This window comes from Rhinolophus sinicus, linkage group LG10 (assembly GCF_036562045.2).
Source record: "Rhinolophus sinicus isolate RSC01 linkage group LG10, ASM3656204v1, whole genome shotgun sequence".
NCBI lineage: Eukaryota > Metazoa > Chordata > Mammalia > Chiroptera > Rhinolophidae > Rhinolophus > Rhinolophus sinicus.
This window is the reverse complement of record NC_133759.1, coordinates 101,625,788-101,646,588: the sequence shown is the minus strand read 5'-3', so window position 1 is coordinate 101,646,588 and position 20,801 is coordinate 101,625,788. Positions and strand designations below refer to the sequence as shown.

At 43.2% G+C, this 20,801-nt stretch overlaps 1 protein-coding gene across 11 annotated transcripts in view; it reads right to left on the bottom strand.

Moving 5' to 3' along the window:
- The window catches only part of TENM2 (teneurin transmembrane protein 2), a 1,556,107-nt gene that overhangs the window by 446,366 nt on the left and 1,088,940 nt on the right, over window positions 1-20,801 (bottom strand). The window contains exon 1 of one of the 11 annotated variants that reach the window (XM_074313876.1): window positions 10,592-10,656. The exons of the other annotated variants lie outside the window; for them this stretch is intronic. The gene's annotated coding sequence lies outside the window, so the exon portion shown is untranslated. Of the gene's footprint in view, window positions 1-10,591; window positions 10,657-20,801 lie in introns of those variants that run through there. 11 annotated transcript variants of the gene reach the window in all.

Here is a 20,801-nt window from a genome sequence, read left to right as displayed (position 1 = left end):
CATAATATCTAGGGGGTTTCTTTCTTTGTTTCTTCATTTCTTTTTTAGTTTTTCTTGTGGTGAAATATGCAAAACATAAAATTCAACATCTTAACCATTTTTAAGTGTATAGTTCAGTGGCACTAAGCCCATTCACATTGTTGTGTAACCATCAGTACCCTCCATCCCCAGAACTTTTCCACCTTTTCAGATGGAAACTCCATACCCATTAAATAATAACTCCCCATTCCCCCTTCTTCTCAGGCCCTGGCAAGCACCATTCTACTTTCTGTCTCTATGAATCTGACTACTCTAGGGACCCTATATAAATAGAATCATACAATATTTGTTTTTTGTGACTGACTTATGTCACTTAGCATAATGTCTTCAAAGCTTGTCATGGTGAGAGGCATGTGTCAGAATCTTTCCTTTTTAAGGCTGGATACTATTCCATTTAGAGACCACATTTTGCTTATCCATACATCCGTCCATGGAGGATTGGTTTATTTCTTCCTTTTGCCTATTGTGAATAATGCCGTGAACATGGGTCTACAAAAATCTGTTGGAGTCCCTGCTTTCAATTCTTTGGGGAATATAGTCAGAAGTGGAATCACTGGATCATATAGTTCTGTTTAATTTTTTGAGCACCCTCCATACTGTTTTCCACAGCAGCTGTTCCATTTTACATTCCCACCAGGAATGTAGTCCCACCTTGTTGACTAACAAGGGTTCCAATTTCTCCACATCCTTGCCAACACTTGTTGTGTTTGTTTCTTTGTTTGTTTGTTTATTTATTTGATAACTGCCATCCTAACAGGTGGGAAAATATAGTTCTCAAAGATAAAAACTGAATTGAGAAACCGCCTTCCATGGCTTCTCTGAGGATAAAACAACTCCTTACTCTGCCTGTAAGGTCCTGGATGATGTGTTCCCTGCAGAGGCCTCTTTCATTTCTTCTCCTCTCACTCTGCCTCCACTAGTCATGCCCCTCTCCACTTAGTTCTTCAAATATGTCAGACTCTTCCCCAGTTGTTTTCAAGGCTGGTGTGGCCTCCTCCTTTGTGTCTCAGCTTCAGTGTTGCCTTATCGCCAACAGGTCTAGTGGGAACCCTCTCCGGAATTCCCTCTCTGCTCTTCCTACTCTTTCCCCATCTAGTACTTCTATCAATGCACAATGATAATCTTGTTGCTTATGTGTTTATTTTACTCTTCTCTTTACCGAGGAGTAATACAGCGGGAGAAGAACCCAGCTCGTGCTGTTCACTGTTCCATCCCCAGAGTCAAGCAGAGCGCCTGGCACTTCGTAGGGACTCTATAAATATCAATTAGGTGCATGAGTGAATTACAGAAAAATGCAGCCCTACGAACAGAACTTGGGAGCAGGCACGGATGAGAACCTCACTGAGTTCTGGGAAAAGGTTGGAAGGAACAGCCCATGCAGACATTCATCAGCCCTGGCAACAGACACCCTGCGACTTGGGCCTGAAAACACACACACATCTCAATAACAATGGGATCAATTTTGACATTAACACGGATATTACCAAAGCCCAAGAGATACATTAAAATTCACCGAGCTCTGCGGCAGATAATATAAAAGCTCTAACTTGCTCTCCAGAAACAAGAAACTTTCATTTATGGCTTCCCATCTCTTGCTAATCCTGCCCATTATGCGCAAACATTGCATTTTACACAGGATGCGAGATCATACAAGAGACTGATGTCATACTTAGGCACAGAACCAGCTGGCAGGCTTCACACTGAAGTCCCCTCTATTCAGCAGGCACACATCAAGCTCATGACGCCTTTTTTTTTTTTTTTTGACAGATTCCTGCATGTTCCTCATTATGGATAGATGAAAGAAGACAACTCCACCTTCTGGGGCCCAACCCTGACCCCCTGCATTTGCATACTCAGTCATTTGTAAATGGAGAGAAACACATCCTGGCCTTTTACCCGGAGGTGAATGTTTACTCAGAAAGGTGACTTCTGACATTGACAATAATGTCAGTTTTCCATCTGCATATTTTAAGGTAATGCATCCTTCTTTTAAGTGCTTTCAGTTCAGCTTCTTGGTTTCTCTCTTTCTATGAGCCCAGTGACACCCAGACCTCTAGGTCTCAATTTGAATAACTTCCTGGGAGGAGTGAAAAATGCAGGAAGGCTTCTCACCCAGCCCCAGGACAGGCACTCAGGTTGCTGAAAAGTGAGCGCTGACATCGTAGCCCTTTCATCTTCCTTACTCCACTCTCCTAAACCAGCTAAGGACTAAAAGGCTCACCCTAGGCTGTGGATGAATCCTCCTCTAAAATGTGGCTTATCCCTGGAGATCTCTCTGGAACATTTGCTCAGGTAGCGGAGCCGTTCATCACCATAGCAATTTGCCTGGTCAGCTCCATCCATCAGAGCAGAGAAGTGTGGCTGGCAGAGGGGAGACTCCTGGGAGAGCGCCCGGTGGGCAGGTAGAGAAGGCACATTCATCCCCAGATCATAAATATGCATCTTGGCCCTGATCTTCCTTCTCTGCATGAGGGCGATAGACTGGAGACGGCAGAGGCAATCCTCAAGGCCCACAGTCTCCAAAAGCCCGTGTTCCATCTAAACGAGTGCTCCATTTAGATTTAAACAGGCAGGGGTTTGTGCCACATGCGACTCAGTGGACTGTCTGAAACACAAAAGCAAGCCTGAGAGCTCGCTCTTGCTTCCAGACCACGAAGCTTACAAATCACCTTCAACAGATGCCTATTTCTCAAGAAGCTACTATTCACCAGGTGGGCTCCGACAATGAATAAGACAGCATCTCACTCCTTGGAGAGCTGACAATCTAGACAATTTAAACAAAATTGCTAAATTAATTTAAATAGGGTAGAAGAAGCACTATGGGAAAAAGAAAAAAAAACAGATGGTGTTATGAGAGCAGAGAAGAGGAACCTTACCTAACTGTGGGAGGGGTGGGGGGGTCACTTAAAATTTCCCAGGAGAAGTAAAATCTGGACAGAGACATAAAAAACAGATAGCAGCTTGTAGCTTAAAATCAGGGTAGAAGAAGTGGAAGGAAAACTTGACAGTCTCTCAATTTTATCCCCTAAAATATATGTATATTTTTTGCCATAACTGGAATGTTAAGTTGAGAATTTTCCAGCGTCTCCCTGTCAACCAGACCCTATCTCAAGATGCCTGTGGTAAGAAGCGAAAATAAGAGCTACAACATGGGACATCAGCAGGAGTGGCTTGGAAATTTTGACTTTCATTAAGACACCTTTCCCTTAAGAAAGCCTAGATTAGCTTGTCAGTTGCTCATTGGCTTCTTTGCCAGGCAAGGATAAGACGGCTAAAGGAAAAAAGGAAAAAAAAAAAAGAAAAATGTTTCCTGTAAATTAATGTTTATCAAGTTCAAAAAGTTGGAGAGTTGGGGAAGGTTTAATTAAACAGACAATTGAAAATGAGCAGAAGTTCAGTCGACATGGGAGAAACATTCCAGGTATTAGAACAAATTCATGAAAAGTTAGAAGTACCCACTGCTCTTTGTCACTAATTCAAAGCATGGATGGTAATGGAGTTAATGCACTGCCCCCAAATTTGGTGTTAGCATGACTTTGGGCCTTAAAAGATGCTGAGCAATTGAAGATAACGTTGTATCCATGCGAAGCATCTTTCTTCTTTTTTCTTTTTCTCTTTTCTTTCCTTGTCTTCTGTTCCCCATCCCACCAGAAACGTAATAATAATAATAATAATAAATAATAATGCCGTCCCCATTCAGCATGCAGTTCCTCAGTATCTCAGCTGGTTTCTGTGCTTGGGGTCCCCTGACATTAGTTGATCACTTGGAAGCAGGAAGCTGCCATTTCAAACTTTCAGCATAAACAATCTAATGTGAAGACCAAAATGACACAGACTTGTGTTCTGGGAAAAGCTTGTTGGTAAAAGTTGTGTTTTTTTTATGGTCCATGCAGGTCAGAAATAAAAAGACACCAGACAGGATGGAACATGAACCAATCTATCACAAAAAGGACTTTTTAAAAGATCTTTTTATAGCATTCACTTGCTTGGACCATATTTTCCTCCAGGCAATGAGCCTTACATCAGCTGCCTTCAAAGAGAGAGTTGGAATACACTCTTTTGCAACTTTGAGTGCCAATATTTAATAGTGTGTGCCTTAGGGCCACAGTCCTGGTTTCTGCAATTGCTCTGCAGGGAGAAGGTAGGCTAATGAGAAAGTGTGAATATGGAATTTATAAGCTAGATAATCAGCAATGATGGAAGAGGAATAAAGGGAGGAAGAAAAAATAATCCCTGAAGTTCAAGTGGATTTTGGTAAAGTGTTTCCTGTGTGGCAGGTGTTCTTTAGACCAAAACACAGTAGCTTTTGGAGGGTAAGATGCAGAGGCCTTAACGTAACTCTGGTAACGGCGACAGGAAGAATTCTGATTGCTTTGCAACCTCTAGGTAAGCTTAACAAAACATCTTTTGTTGGATGCTTTTAGAACTGGGTCAAAAAAAGGGGAACAATACGGTGAATGCTCATACTACTTTATAATGGATGGAATACATTGTGGCAGTAAATCTGTAAATGCCTGAGCCTCAGCACGGAAGTGAACCAGCACAGCAAAGCCTTTCTGATAAACAGAGATCAATACCAGGAGACTATGTAAAAATTGGCTTTTCATCCCTCACCTCACCATTACCCACTGACAACCAGGACTCTGCATATCAGGGCACCCATGTACGTCATACAGTGTCTCATATAAGCGAAATCAATGTATGAAGATGAGAGGGAAGGGAGACAAACAACTCTCTGGGGCACCAACTGGCCATCACAAGCATCATGCATTGTTTTGACCTTTAATGTAACGTCTTCCGCTTGATAAAGAAGTTCTAATGCTCTAGGCAGGTGGAAAACAGATGATTCAATGCAGTTAAATTCTCCCACATCGAACAGGAGAATAAGGTGCTTAGGATGTGGCAAGAGGTGATTCTTTTCCTCCTGGTCGGATTCTTAGCTCATTTGTAGAAAACCTCAGATCGCTATATGCATGTAAGTGCACGCGTGTGTTTATGTGTAAGAGAGACAGACTGTAAATTAGTTCCTTTGATTCCCTTCCAAAAAGCTATCTGAGAATCAAGAACAACGTGTTCCTCAGGCTAGCCCCAAGTCAGGAGCACGTCTGCATCTGCTCAGTTCTCTCCAGCCAAGGAGACAGCTCCTGTGGCACTCAGAGCTCATTGGTGCAAGTGTGCTGATGAGTCCAGGTTGATGAAACTTTTCCAATCAGCGATATTGCTGAATGTGGCCCTTCTGGCACTATCTCTGCGTTTCCATCTCTCACCCAGCAGATATGTGATCACTGTTGGATGCCTCTGGTGTGGGAGGGGCAGTCACGGTCACGTGCTCTGCACTGCTGCTGAGAAGCCTGGGAAACTCCGGTTTGCTCAGAGGGCCCCGTGATGGGTTCTGATGCTTCACGGAAGGCCACTGGTCCTCTGTGGGCTGCAGAGGAATCTGTGGGGTCCTGGGCTACTTAATTTTAATCTTGTGTTTGCAATGTATTAATGAACTAGAGTTGAAATGTTTATCAGTTATAGAGACAAACTTTCCCTTTGCATTGCTGCTGATATTTTCATAGCATGTGATTTTTTGGAATGAGTTTTCCTAACAGCAGCCCATAATCCTCTGGCTAAAGAAAAACAACGTTGGGCCTTTTTCTGGAGTGAAAGAAAAGTTTCTTGGAGTGGTCTGTTTGGGACACTTGTTTATTCATTCATTCTGCAAAATATTTGCAGAGAGCCTACCACGTACCAGGCATCGTTCTGGGTCCATGGGATGTATTTTTGAACAAAACAGAGAGGGTTTTGTGCTCTTCTGGAGTTTATGTGCTAGTGGTGGAAGCAAAGAAACAAAAGCATGATGACACAGCATGTTAGAAATATTAAACGGCAGGTTTGGGGTTTAGGACTCTTGGCTGAAAGGCTCACTTCGTTCCCTTTAAAAATGAGGTTCATTGTAGGTTCACTTTACAAATGACCGAAAAGGGGTAAAGCAGTGAATTTAGAAGGGAGAACACATTCACTCACTGTCTTAGCCATAGAGAGTCCTGGACGTTTGTGCCACAGAGACATTCAATAGGTCACTTCTCTGTTGGGAGTGTGGACAGAGCAACAAGTGGCCAGCTGCAGGGGGAACAAACTCTCTAGGGACAGACGCTCAGTCCATCAACGGCATTTAGGGCAACGTAAACTCAGATTGATTGTTGGCTATCGGGTAACAGAAGTCAAAATTCTAGCAAAAGTAAAGGAGGAAACAGGGAGAAAGGGAACACCCGGGAGAGGTACCAGCTGTCTGCAACCGGATGTCAGAACCAAAGTCTCCCTCACAGAGACCAGAGAGCAGCAGGACCCTGCCTGGGTTCCTGCAGCCTCCAGCAGGGTGATAAACTCCTTCCTTGTTTGACATCCAATAATCACAGAGAGTGGTCGCCATCCTGAGCAACGACAGATGGGATGACTTTATTTCTTTTCCTTGCAGAGGAATGTCACAGCCTCCTCCTATTCAATGGTGGGAGAGAAGCCACTGATCCTAGGGAAGGGAAGCCACCGTGTGCCACACCTTTTGGGAGACGAGGAGTCAAGTCATTGAGGACAAAATGCACCACGCGAAGTTTTAATCGGCAAAGGGTCAGGAATCATGTTTTACCTGAGTAAGGACCGTCCAGCTACTCTCTCCAAATACCCATAGCTTCTCCCCAGGACAACCATGCTGAAGTATAACCGATTTCACATTTCTGAATTTTCATCAAAAATGCAAAAGGAAGAACAAATATTTCAAAAACAAAATCTATTTAGAAAAAGCTTTATTTCACACTCCGAAACTAAAGAAATCTGTCTCTCGGCTGGGGCTCAGCCATACCTTTGTAGACTAGCCCTTGTGTCATTATTGTTGCAGGGTATCCAGGTTCATGCTGTGTCTCTAAGAAACAGAGGCTATGGTCTCCCTTCAGGTCAGACAGCTGGGAACTGGAACCCACCCTCCCCAAAGGGAGCTGATGCACGGCCCTCCCCAGCAGGGCACAGCTTCCAGGCACATCCAGGCTTGCCCATCACAGCGCCGTCCGCATTCCTGTTCCATCTGTCCTCGAATCCCTGTGAGTCACACCCTCATACCCTTATTTCACCGTCACTCTTCAGTGTTCCCGGGAACAGATGACTTTACCTTCAGGAAATCTTACGACAGACACTGTGCACAGCTCAGGAAAACCTGCTAATGTTTCCACGTACAGAATCCGAGTCCTAATAAGTGTTGCCCTGTACAGAATGTAAGTCCTAACAAATAGCAAACACTAATAAGAGCTAACGCTTCGTATGGAGTACTTGCCATGTGCTGGGCACTTACAAACACTTAATACTGAACACTGAAATGTGCGAATGTCTTTGCATACGCTGATATCATTTACGCTCCACCACAGTCTTGTCGTTATAAAACGGGATACTGAGACACACAGGGGTTGAGCAACTTGCTAGTTACGTAACAGCTAGTAAGTGGCAGAACTGGAATTTGAACCCAAGACTTTGAGTCCGTACTTTTAACCACTATACGCTCTTGCTACCCACTGTGAAAAGTATTATGTATCTATAAAATACTATATCCTTATGCAAAGTATTAAGCTATGCAAAATAAAAGCAGTATGGCGGGAAGACGAAGAGAGTAGGGTCAGGAGACGGACAGTTACCTGGGCTATAGTTTTAGCTCCAGCTGGACCTTACCAGTAAAGGTCACGACATGAAAGCAGGTGGCATGCAAACTGGGTCCTGTGAGCAGAGGTCATGAAGGGCACTATTTAAAAAGTTGTGGTCAGGGTTTAGGCAAACCAGAAGGGATGGTGAGATGCTCTAGGGCTAGTCGAAGAGGGAAGTCATTGGCATTCAAGGGGCAAGGAGAGGGAGGGGTGAGAGGAACCCAGAAAGAAAGGAAAAACAACAACAACTGTATGGAGAGGGCCACCTGAAAGAGTTTGTATCTCAGGTACAGAGAGATAGTCAGCCGGGGCACCGTGACTAGGAAAAGGCTGGTGGTAAGTGCCCTGCCTCCCTTCCCCTCAGCCTCTGGCCTCCTCCCATTGACTAAACCCAGTTGACAGTTAGATACCCATTGATATCACCTATGTGGTCAGCTTTCAGGACAGACAGGAAGGTCACAAAGGGTCGGGGGACGTGTGAATGACAAGCAGAAAGTATGCAACACAGTCACTGCCGTGATAAACGGGGACAAATCTCAACCTTTCTGGGACCCAATTTCTTTATCATTATAACGAGACGATTGGAAGGCAATTTATGCTGCCTTCCAGCTCTGACATTTTAAGGTTTTACGAATTTACCCTCCGCCTGTTTCTCAAGATATTTGAAGAATAACTTCAAAAAATTAAGTATAAATGACAGCCTCCACAATGTGAACTCTAGTCGCATTCCGCAATGTCTCTGCCCTGTGTGGTGATGTGATGGTAGCATGAAGGGGAATCTGGCTGAGGTGGGAGGGCATTTGCTCTTCTAGAAAGTAACCTTGGTGTTGTTATATGATCTAAGAAGAGGCTTGAGAGTATAAAAACTGCCCCAACAAAGGAATTAACGTATCACAAAACCCCTTGCTGTCTTTGTGAAGCAGAAGAAAAGGTATCCAAGAAAGTACTGCCAAGCGTACTTGGTAAACCCGCAAAGAGACATGTCACATGCTTTCATGGGAGTCTGTGTCGTGAAATTCAAACCCCACCCCTGTGTTCTCACGAAGCACCAGTGGCAACCTGCTGTTGGAGGTATGACCTTGGTTGGGGGAAAGGCGGGAATGGGATTGGAAGTAGGTGATCACACTCCCTTAAATTGTATGGGGTGTATCCAAGTAGACTTTACAATGTGCTCCTGGGTACTTGATGAGCTGTTCTTATTCTAAAGGTCTCTGGCTGGTCGATGCTTGAGAGAACACTAAGCTTGTCCAAACAGAAGAAAACACAGGCTCTCCATGAAGACATCTGCCCTCCCTAGCTTCTGGGGTCACATTTGCTTGCTCTTGAAGGCTGAGTAACTGACGTGTGATGATTCCAAGGCTGCCGTAACTTTTTCCCTGGCTTCCCTCATCCATTCGACTCAAATAAATGGAAACGAAATTGCACCATTAATGGAACTATCCCTCTGCGTTCTCTAGACTCACAAGAGGCAAAATTAACACGTTATCAGAATTATTGATGATTTTCTTCTTAAACGAGAGGAAACACATAGCATCTCAGGGTTCTAAACCTAGGGAACGAAATGTGTGTACGTGTGTGTATGTACATGTGAGTGCATACGTGTGAGTCTATGTGTGTACGTGTGTGTAGGTGTACATGTATGCACATGTGAGTGTATATGTGTGTGTACGTGTGTGTATATATGATGGTGTGTACGTATGTGTGTATGTGGGTGTGTAGCAGAAAAGAGGGGAGGGAGTGCTCAAGTTCAACTTGCTCTACTTCACAGCTGTCCCTACTGAAGACACACAGCTGTGCCTGGACTGAAGTGCAAAAAAAGGTGAGCAAAACATATGTATATATATATATATATATATGCTAATATATATGTTATTGACAATATGGAGGTAGCAACCAGTGTTTGTGTGGTTGTGTCTACTACATAAGACAACGACAGGTCATATGCATAAGAAAATCAGAGCTTGAGACATGAAGTGAGTTGAAATATCACCATGTCCACTTACTAGTTGTATGACTTTGGATGAGTCCTTTGCCCTCAGTTTCCTCATTTACAAAGTGAAGCTAGAAAAATAGTGTCTACTACACAGGGTTGCCATAGTGATAAGATGAGGTCCACTTGCTAATAGCAATACAAAGTACTTTGTGAAGCATAAGTAGCCCTAACATGCAAGGGCTCTTTATCATTCCATTGAAATTGGCATGACACCAGCACACCCTTTGAAGGTAAATGCTACACCTGAAGATGTGTCAACAAACCCAGCCACCTGCAGCAGAAGACACCAGGAGTTTCTTCAAAAGCTCTTCGGCACACTAACTATCAGATACAGAGAGCAAGAACAATGCACGTTTTGAAGAAAAGTTCGGTTAATAGAATGATCATTTCCCCTTTCTTCCTTTTTGCCTGTTTAAGCAAATATCTTAACACAGAGCGACAATGAAGGGTAAAGCCAATCAATGCACAGAGAGCGACCACACATAGGTCTCTGGAGGGTAAAAAAATGTGACCGATGTAGCGAGAGTAACTTGAAAGAGTATTTTGGCAACTGACACAAGATGCTTGACTTAGATGTTTACAGTTAATAAATCCCATTTTATATCTATTTTCACAGAATATTATTCCAGTGATATACGTGGCAGCCATGAAGGTAGCAGAAAAAATGTCAGATCGACAGCCTGATAGAAATTAGAAATTACACCCAGTGGTAAGAATCCACGACTACTGTAAGAGAGCTGAGTACAAGAGCAGTTTCACTGCCAAGTCCCCCATCTTTTCCTAAATACCCACCAACTACTTTGTCAGTTAGGACAGGTCATTGCAAAGCCCTGTCTCCATTAGCCTTACCCAGCGCCTCCATCACAACCTTCCCATGGAGAAAACTCACAGGCTGAGGTGAGGCACTGCCGAGTCTCCCTAAGAGGCGGTCTGGCTTTGCATTCAGTCGCGCCATCCACACTGATGGAGAGGCTGGCTCACCACTGGCGTAAGCTGGGAATCGGATGCTCTTCTCTCTGTGTCCCCAGTAACTACAGAAAAGCCCCAGCAGCCCCAGGCCGACACAGCTGAGGCCTTCTCCAGCTGTGAAGGAAAAACGTAATAGGCAATATCTGCTCTCCCTCTCCTCCCTTCCCTGTAGACAGACTCAGCGTGAGGTTGCTGAGGAATTAGTTGCGGGAGGACGCCTCCCCCGCTGGCAGCCAAATGCCAACCGCACGTCCTGCCCATGTAATGTGTCTGACATTTCTGCATCTCTCTGGGTTAACACTGTTTGACACAGACTTCTTGAAATATTTCTTTAAAAGCTTTGTGTGTGCATGTGTATGCACACACACACAATTTCTGTTGTGTCACAGCATCATTGTGTGTATTTATTATTATTATTATTTTTAAATTATTCTCTCAGTTGCCAACACATCTCTGCTTTGGCATTTCCACTTAGGCAGAAGTAATTGGTTTCAGAAGGCTGAAAACCTTATTTGAAACCATGTGCACATTACTGTTGATGGATGCCATAAAATGCTCAAATATCATCTTCCTTCTGGTAAAACAAGCGTTAAAATCCAGAAGGACGAAATGTGACTGACAGTATGGCATACTTACATTTTAACTACCTGTTGTCAAATTATTTTAAAGCACCTGTCGATGAACGGGGTCCATTCTCCTTTTGGGTCACCTTTGGCTAGATGGCATCAAATCTGAAAGGGAGTCTCTCTCTCTTCCTGTCCTGGAAAGGACTTGTATTCCCTAACGGGCAAAGGGTCGATTAAGCCAAAGTCTCTCTCACTCATGTAAGCTGCAGTCTCTGATGGAGAAGAGAACAAAGCTATCCATCACATCTGGAAAAAAGGTCTAGTTGTAGCCCATATCCAGAGAGCAGGGCTTATGTTCTCTCGATGTTTTTGGATATTTTTGCGATTTTTTTTTTTTTTTTTAAGACTATCATGGCATGGCTGCTGAAGTGGACAACATGGATGTTATCAAAGGCGCAGTCAAAGAAAACCATACCAAGAAACAATGATCCCCAACTCCAGATGGTGTGGGGAAGGCAACCGGATGGCTGTGTGTAGCCACAGTGGAACGACGGGCTGGGCACAGGAATAGGGAGGCATCACTGCACACGCCATGTGCCACAACAATATCTGCATGTTAGGAAGCACAGAAGGCGCGGCCACTGGTTCCCTCCTCAGAGGCCCCCTTGGAAACTCGGGGCAGAAATCTCACGCACAGATTCTGTGCGTGTCACCCATCTCGAGGCAATACGGCAGCACAGCTATGGCTATGGACTCTCCTCTCAGAGTACACGGGTTCAAATCCCGGCTCTGTCCCCTACTAACCGTATGCTCTTGGGCAAGTGGCTTAGCCATGCTGTGCCTCAGTTTCTTCATCTGTTCTATGGGAATGACAACACGAGCTACCTCTGAGGGTGGTTATGAGGTTATAAACACTTGCGCCATTGTCTTTTACAATCAGTATTATTAATATCCAGTCTTTTCCTCATGACTCCCCACACAAGTAAAACTAAGTCCCACTCCATTCTTGGTTAGATACTGTTGTCAGAAATTTCTTCTCCACACTGAGCGCAAATTAAGCTCCCTGCAATTTCAATCGATTTTACTCCAGGTCTATTAGGAAAGGCAGAGCCCGGGTAAGTCTCATTTCTCTTCCCCTGACAATTGTTCACAATATTGGAGACAGCTGTGATGTATCCCTAAGTCTTCTCAAGACCAAGCCTTCCCAGTTTTTAACAACTTTTCCTTGTATGGAAATTTCCCCAGATTTTTCTTCATCTTTATCCTCTTTCCTTGATTCCGATTTCTCAGCATCCTTAACTTTGATCACATCAAATAAGACAGACTTTTCTGGGTGTAGCCTAAGAATGCAAACTATGGGAGACTATTATCCTTCTTAGCCCAGATATGCCATTTCTTCAGTCTCAGAAACCACCAGGTACAGTCAAAATTTATATTCACATAGCCACCCATCCTTGCAATTATCCGGAGGCTAAAGAACCTTCTGAAAAATCAGTTCACAGCTCTCCAGGATAAAAATCCATAGCCGGAACTAAGTTTGCAAAAACACCTGAGTGATCTGTCAGCCTAACCATCTTATTTTTTCCAAAGAAACTCAAAGCGCTTCAATGACTTATCCAAGGTTCAAATATAGATGGATCCAAGAGTTGAGCCAATATGAAAGCATGGGCTAGTAGTTTCCCAATGCTTCTCTATGTGACCAGCTAAAATTTTTCTTTCTCATGATCTCAGTATAACCCAGCCTATTTCTTTTCAGAAGAGATTCACCAGGAGTGCTTGGTTGTTTTCCCATCACAGTAAACCAGCGCACTTGACTGGTCGCCCCCCCCACCCCCCCGCCCGCCCATGCCCCCTGCATTGAGAGAGATCTGTGTGTAAGTGTGGGAAGTAATAAAAAAGCAGAGTGTTGTTTTGGAAAGGTGTTTCAAGAAGGGATCTTGAGAGCTGTAGGAGAACTTTGTATACGTCTTTCTAATGGCAATCCATCCTGGATTTCTTAGGATAAAGACTTCTTATCTCTTGTGTGCCCTTGTGTATCTGTGTTGTTGACGCAGCAGAAGTATGCCCTCCAAGAAGACGTTTATCCCCATACCCTTCTTGACTGTACTGAGGGACAGACGACCTGGAGCAATGAACAGAGTGTTCACTTACTCCCCTCTAAAAGGAAATTAACAAAAACCTGCTTTCTATAAAATGTGTGTGTTTGTAGCTGAAAAAACAACACAAAACAGTGTGAATGCTACTTTTAAAATAATTTCTTACCCTGGAAGCACTTGTAATTCAAATCAAAGTAACAAACAAGCAAAAACCAAAACAAACAAACCTCAGGTCACTGGATTTGCTGGATCCTGTTTAACGTGTAAGAAGCTATTTCCCTCATTTTCTCTGCTAAAATGATCTTTCCCTTTTCACACTTGATCTTGCTTAATTTCTGTAGTACATCACATATTCCACTGTAATAACTGTGCGCATATGCCCACTCCCTTACTAGACTGTAAATGTTCGAGGGACCAGGACAAATTATCACGTTGCACTCTGCCATCGTGACATCTTGCACAGTGTGACCAGCTCCTATTGGTTCTCTCAGTATCACTCTTTATCCTCTTTAACAAGCTTTATCCACAAGGCAGGCAACATTGTCTTTTAAAAATGAATCTGATCATTATCTCCCCTTCTTAAAAACGCTTTGCTGGCTTTCCATTTTTCCAAGGATAGAGTCCATACCCCTTTAACGTGGTCCAGGAATTATTGTAGGATCTGGCCCTTGACTGTGTCTTCCGCTCCGTTTCACTCCTCTCACTCCTCTGTCCTGCTCCCTCCTTCTGTCCCAGCAATGCTGTTCTCTTTTCAGTTCCTGGAACACACTATCTTCCCTCCCAGTCCACACAGACCCTCCTTTCCCTCCTCCCCACCCCCTTCTTCTGGTTGCCTTCTATTAATCACTTGACTTCTTTAGGGAAGCCTTTCCTGATAAGCATATTCAAGTCAGGTGCCCTGATGTTAGATGCTGTTGTTCTAGCCTAGAAATTTTCTCCAAGACCTTCCCAAACCATATTTCTTGATACGCTGTTGAATACATTATAATCGCATCAACAAGTGTTAAGGCCTAAGTTCTCCGAAACCTTCTCAAGAGTCATAGCACTGAAGGAAGAATTTCATCTCCCTTGTGGAAATAAAATATCAGTCCAGACATATTGAAAGGAGAGAGGTGCAGCTAAAATATACCATAATGCTGAATCAGCCACCCACATCATTTTTACTTAAAAGAAAAAAAAGAGCCCCAGGCTAGTTAATGAGTTTAATATTCAACGTGGCTCCCAGAGGCTTCGAGAGAGGCTCAAAGTGTAGGTGTATTCCTGCAGTCAAGTGTTTTCAATATTCCATTTGGCCGTCCTTGGATAACTGCCCCTGTGGTACATTGATCATCCCAGCAGAAAATGTTAGGTCCCCACAACCATACTATACGTGGACTCATCCCCTTCACCATCAGGCTCACAACTTCAGAAGGCACTAGAGCCAAAAGAAGAGGACCACTGAAGGACGACCAGGGCAATGCTGTCATCAAGAATTAGTATATCAGGAGTTGAGAAGAAAGATGCCAACTCTGAGAATTGGCCCCCCTAGCCCATGGGAGCCACTGAAGCCCTCGATGCTTTAAACACCTTTATATGAACATCAACCGAAACACATAAGAGCACAGGACTTAGTCATCCTGGAGTAGGGGCCGGGGAACAGAGGCATAGAAATTAACTTCACCGAGTACCTATTTCTGCTGAGGGCCTCACACCTAGTTCACCATTTGATTCTACTTGTTGCCTGGCTCATTCTTCTCGCTGTTTGAGTTCTCCAAATAGGCGAACTTCCCCCCTAAATAATGAACCAGTACAGCAATTAGTCTCCTTATGCCTTTTCATCTTTAAAAAAATCACCTCCATTACTTTGGACAAAGGTTAATACACCTGCTCAAAGCACAAGGCAGGTTATGATGACGACAATGATTTTATCAGAAAGGGCAACGTAGCTAGGGATCACACCCATTCCAGACCCCAAGTTCCTCTCCCAGTTTCCTCCTTCAACAAAAGGGCGAGGGTCTCCTTAATGATATACATGGTTTAAGAGATTTGGGGTAAAAAACCAAGATATTCGTTAACAGAGATAAAAAATGATAATGCAAGTGACTGATTAGCTGTGTCCCCCTCCCCCACGCCGGAAGATGTGGGTCATAGGAGTCAATACTGAATTCATCGCACTATGCAGCCTTTATAAATCTCTCTCTTTCCCTTGAACTTTTATTTCCTTGTGTTCAATTTATTATGAATATCTGAACATTCTTTTTGCCCTAACCGACTAAAGTATAAAGTCTTTAGAGGCAGGAATCATGTGTTATTTATCATTCTATTCTCACCAGTGCTTAGTATAACACCTTACATAGTCCTAATTCGTTTTTCACTTTTGCCTCAGTTTCTCAGTGACTGTTACAGTACAAGTCAATTATTCCAAGAGAGGTAATGAAGTCAGCATCATGTTTTATTCCTTTAAAAATGAAGATGCTTACCAGAGGGGAAGGGAGAAGGAGGGATGGCAGAAAAGGTAAAGGGGCTCAAATATATGGTGATGGAAGGAGAACTGACTCTGGGTGGTGAGCACACAGTGTGACATATAGATGATGTATTACAGAAATGCACACTTGAAACCTATGTAATTTTACTAACCATTGTCACCCCAACAGGTTTGATTTTTAAAAAGATTCAGAGGCTTATACAAAAACACAAATTATTCTTATTTTCATGAAAAACCAGCTTTTACCATTGTAACGTGAATCAGTGAAACTTATTGGAATTACAAAAGCTTTGCAATACATAACCATAAAATAACTTAACCGCAGTGTGGAGTAAGGCCAATTGCATATACTCTTCTTACCAATGAAGAGAATTAAAGAAAAAAACATGAGACAAACCAATGGGAATAATGTGTTAATGACAACAAGCAATTGAAAGAAAAATGGGAAATGAATTCTTCAGTAGGAAATAGTACAGAATAGTACATTTTCAGAAAGCAAATTTGACGGGAGGTGAGATTATGAAAAGGTAAAACTAGACTTTTGTCCTTGAAATCTTTAAGGGAAAATGATCACATAACTAAAGGTTTCTGACAACGGGGAAGTAACAAGAATTAGCCAAGAGAAGCTTCATGAGGAACTGTGCAAAGAACTGAGAATATACAGACAGAATGAGCTGAAATAAAGCGCAGCATGTCACTTAAGATTATAAAAAACAGACAGGAGCAGGAACCTACACTTACTCATTAAAAGAAATTTCAGGACGAGGATTACCTGTTGCTTTTCTAATTCGCAAAATAATTAAAAAGTCACAGGATACTGATGACATTGAAGACCAACTCCATGGTAAATAACAAAAAAGCAAATTCAGTTTTTCGTCCCTTCAAATCAATGAACATCCCCACACACTCATGACGAAATGATTCAGAAAAGACCTCATCACTGTGACTGAAATTTGGCAAAAGAATTTACATTTCAGTGAATATATAAGCCTGAGGTATTACAGCCCAGAGGCATATCTTTAAGAAAGTTATAGGGGAACATAAATAGATTCTTAGAATAGAAATGGCTCTTTCAGCATAGGTTAATGGAAGATATGTTATCACTAATGTGGGCAGGGAAAATGGAGAACTGATACATTAGGTTACCCAGGCTTGATAGAGAAATTGCCAGTCTTTATGGAAGATTTGCAGAATATTTTAAAAAGATACAGAAGGAAGGGCTTTGCATTTTTCAATGCGTCTATTTCTCTCCATCTCTCCTGTCAGGCCCATAGTCTAAGTCACTGGCGTATAGAACTTGCCCCGCTAATTCTTCCTTCACACATTGGCTAAGACATTGTGTTTTCATTTTTCGTTTGTTTGTGTTGCTTGGCTATTTTCTGTTTTGTTTTAATGCAAAGCCGAGCACACTCCTGCAGCCTTAGGCTGCAGAAATATAAATATCCTCTTGACAGACTCCAGTTCTTCACTGCTCTTTCCACGATTTCAGTGACTTCCGTATTTATTTAATATCCATTGTCTTATCACAGGCAGCTCTAACAAATACCGGAGAGTGGGTGGCTTAAACAACAAACATCTATTTCTCACAGTTCTGGAGGCTGGGAGTCTATGATCAGGGAGCCAGCGTGTTTGGGGGTTAGGGAAGGCCCTGCTTTGTAGACCGCCAGCTTTTCCTTGTGTCACCAGTGGCAGAGAGAGAGCTGAGCTCTGGCCTCTTCGTCCCCTGATAAGGGGACTAATCCCATCCTGGGGACTCCACTCTCATGACCTCATCCAAGCTTACCTCCCAAAGGCCCCACCTCCAATGACCATCACACTGGGGACTAGTGACTCAACAGAAGGTTTTGTGGGGAGACACATGTGATCCATAACAGTCAAGTTTCCTATAAGTGCAAGCTCCAGGAGGACAGGGACCTCGTATTTTGCTCCCTGCTAAAGCCTGTGTGCCTTGCCACTGTACCTGGAACGCTGTAGGCATGTCATAAAGATGTATGGGATGGTGAAGAAAATATATTCCTTTCTCTCTCTCCATATGTATCTTGTAGAGAATATATATGTGTATAGATACAGTCTGGAGAAAAAAAAATATATTTTCTCTAGAGGACACTGTAGATGATCCAGTGACTACCTGGGAGACATGAAAAAATAAATTACTGTAAATGATGTTCACATTTCCATGTTCCCACAGAATATCTTCTGAGGAGCTCATCATGCAGCGTTCAGCTCCCTTTATATGTTTGTAATTTAGCTCCAGTGTCCACATAACTCAGGATGGAAATAGACAGGTGTCGTATGAGTTGTAAGTGGCCTGGGTATTAGCACAGATTTTTAAATAAGCAAAGCTCTCGTACATTTGTAATTAGTTCGACATAATTTAGACGTTTGTGAATCTTGTCTCTCCATCATATTGCCCTCAAGAAGCCACGGTTTTTTGTCATTCATCTTTTGTATCCTCACAGTGCCCACCTGGTACTAAGCATACATCAGATCATTGACATATTTGCCATGATCTATGTATCAATGCTACAATTGGGTTGGAAGTGACCTTGGGGGCTGCTGTAATTTAGCAGAGAATATTTCTACAGGAAAGAATCCGAGAGCAGATATGCAAACCTCAAATACATTTCAAGTGGCTACCCTGGGGACTTCTGATATGTCTGGATGGTGCACAATGGGGCTTGTTGTGGAAGCTCAGGGCACATGCCCGCTTTTCTGGTGGAGAGTTAGAGGCTGTCTGGCATCGTGGGGAGAGCCTAGACTTGACTTTTGGCCCCAGAAACATTTCAAGTGAGTTGCTCCTTTATAAGTCTCGGTTTCCTGATTAAAATTCCTGCCTCAGCAGCTGTTGTGAAGTCTGAAAACAATTCATTGAAAGTGATTAGGACAGTTTGGGGCACATACACATCTAATAAGTGGCAATAAAGAGCTATCTTAGAAGACAAACGTCCATGCCAATAAATGTATATGAATGTTCATAAAAATGGAATAGCCTCAGGCTGGAAACAATCCAAATGTCCATCCACTGGTGGATGGATAAAGAAAATGTTGTATGACCGTAACAGTGAAATACTATTCGGCGACGAAAAAGGATGGACAACCGATGCATGCTACAACGTGGAGGGACCTCGAAACGCTCATGCTACATATTGTATAATTCTAACGGTGAGAGGTGCCTAGAAAAGGCGCACTTTGAGAGACAACAGGACATCAGTGATGGCTTAGGGCTGGGAAGAGAGATGAATAGGAAATGGGCAGTCGGGAATTTTGGAGTGATAGAAATTTTCTAAAAGTAGGGGATGTTGGTGGTTGCACAACTCCATGAACTTGATTTAAAAAATCATAGACTTGTACACTTATAATGGGTGGACTTTATGGTATGTGAATGATTCCTTAACAAAGCATGTGGTTGTTTTTTAAGGACTATTAGAATGCAAAGGGAAACTGAGGCAGTAGGCAATCTCCCTGTACTTCACAGGAGAAGAGTTTCAAGTGGAAGACGGAGCTTTGCACGGAGGCTGACATGGAGGCAGTGGCTTTGCCAGGCAGAGCGATGCAGACTCCTGGGGAGTACCCTGATACCTTCACAGAGCTGGCGACAAGCCACAATCATAAGTGAGGCCTCCTGCAGCTGATGCCCACGGGACTGCGGGCCAGGGGAACACTGCCTCCCTCAGGGGCAGCCAGACAGCTGCCAACGGGCCTATTTTGAAATGAGAAATTTTGGTGTCCCACATTCCTGCTTTCTAGCCTCACTTTCCGTTTTCATCCCTTTGTAATTATTAACTAATGGCAGGTAGCTAATTTGAGAAATATTTGTATGACTGGCTGTTCTGAGGAGACTCTATGAAGGAGTCGTTGCTTGTTTCCTGTCCACAGAGGCAATTCAGAGAGAGACAGGAGATGTCGACATCAGTGCACAGTGTTACGTGGAGACAAAAAGGTACCTAGAAGACCATCCGTCTGCTGCAAACATGCACGTCCCTATAGAATAGGGAATAATTGACATACTAAAATCTATAGATCCTAGGAGAATACTAAACCCATCATATTTTTAAAAAGAGAGATAGAAAAAGTGCCCACAATACATCAATTAAAACCTGCCATTTTCCTGAAGCTGTTAGCTGCACAGCGTCTGCCAGAAGTCCCCCCTTCTCTCAGGGCGTCTTGTAAATGAGCACCTGGGGCAGGCAGAACTATTAATAGGTGGAGGGAATGATATAAAATGTCACAATGCACCTTTCCAAATAAAAACGTGTCCAGACTTCTCTGAGAGGGAAGCAAGAGAGGAAAATGGCCCAAAGTACTTAAGAAATTATTGCATTTTCCTTTTTTTGAACTCATGCTATATATTACAAGGGAGAGCTTGTCACTTCTAAGCTGTCTGGCTTCTCTCACTGTAGTTCTGGAGAGTCCCCTAAGTCACTCATGGCTTGCAGAGCCTTCTGGCTTCATTCTTTTCACGAGAGGGGCCAGAGAGGCATTGCTTCTGTTCTAACAAGGAGAGTGTGTAGGTAAGGGTGTCCCCTGTCACCCAGGTACAGTGGTGAGAAAATATGGGGATTTCCTGACACTTCTGCTGCTGGAAGCCTAGTACAGTTAAGGAAGGCGACCTTGGGACCCTCAATTCGTGAGAACGTCACAGGTATACTCCGCATCCCTCAATATGTTTCTGGATTGATTTTAGAATAATCACCATGGATTTCTTTTTAGCATGATGCTTCCCTGATAGGACTGAATACACACACTCTCTATCTGGAGAAAATAAGCTTCCGTTCCTGCTGATTTCTAGAATTTCACCTTGAAATTCAAATGCTGGGGGAGCATGGGCAAGTCACTTAATTGCTTTAGACATCAGTTCCTCCAATTATAAACTAAGATGTTCCAACATAATGATTATTCAAGCTTCCTTCTACTTTTAAAATTCCTGGATTGTATCAATGAGGTAAGAATTCTGCCACTGGAACAGACTCAAAAATGCTCTCAGTGAGAAGTAAGGTCAGTCCT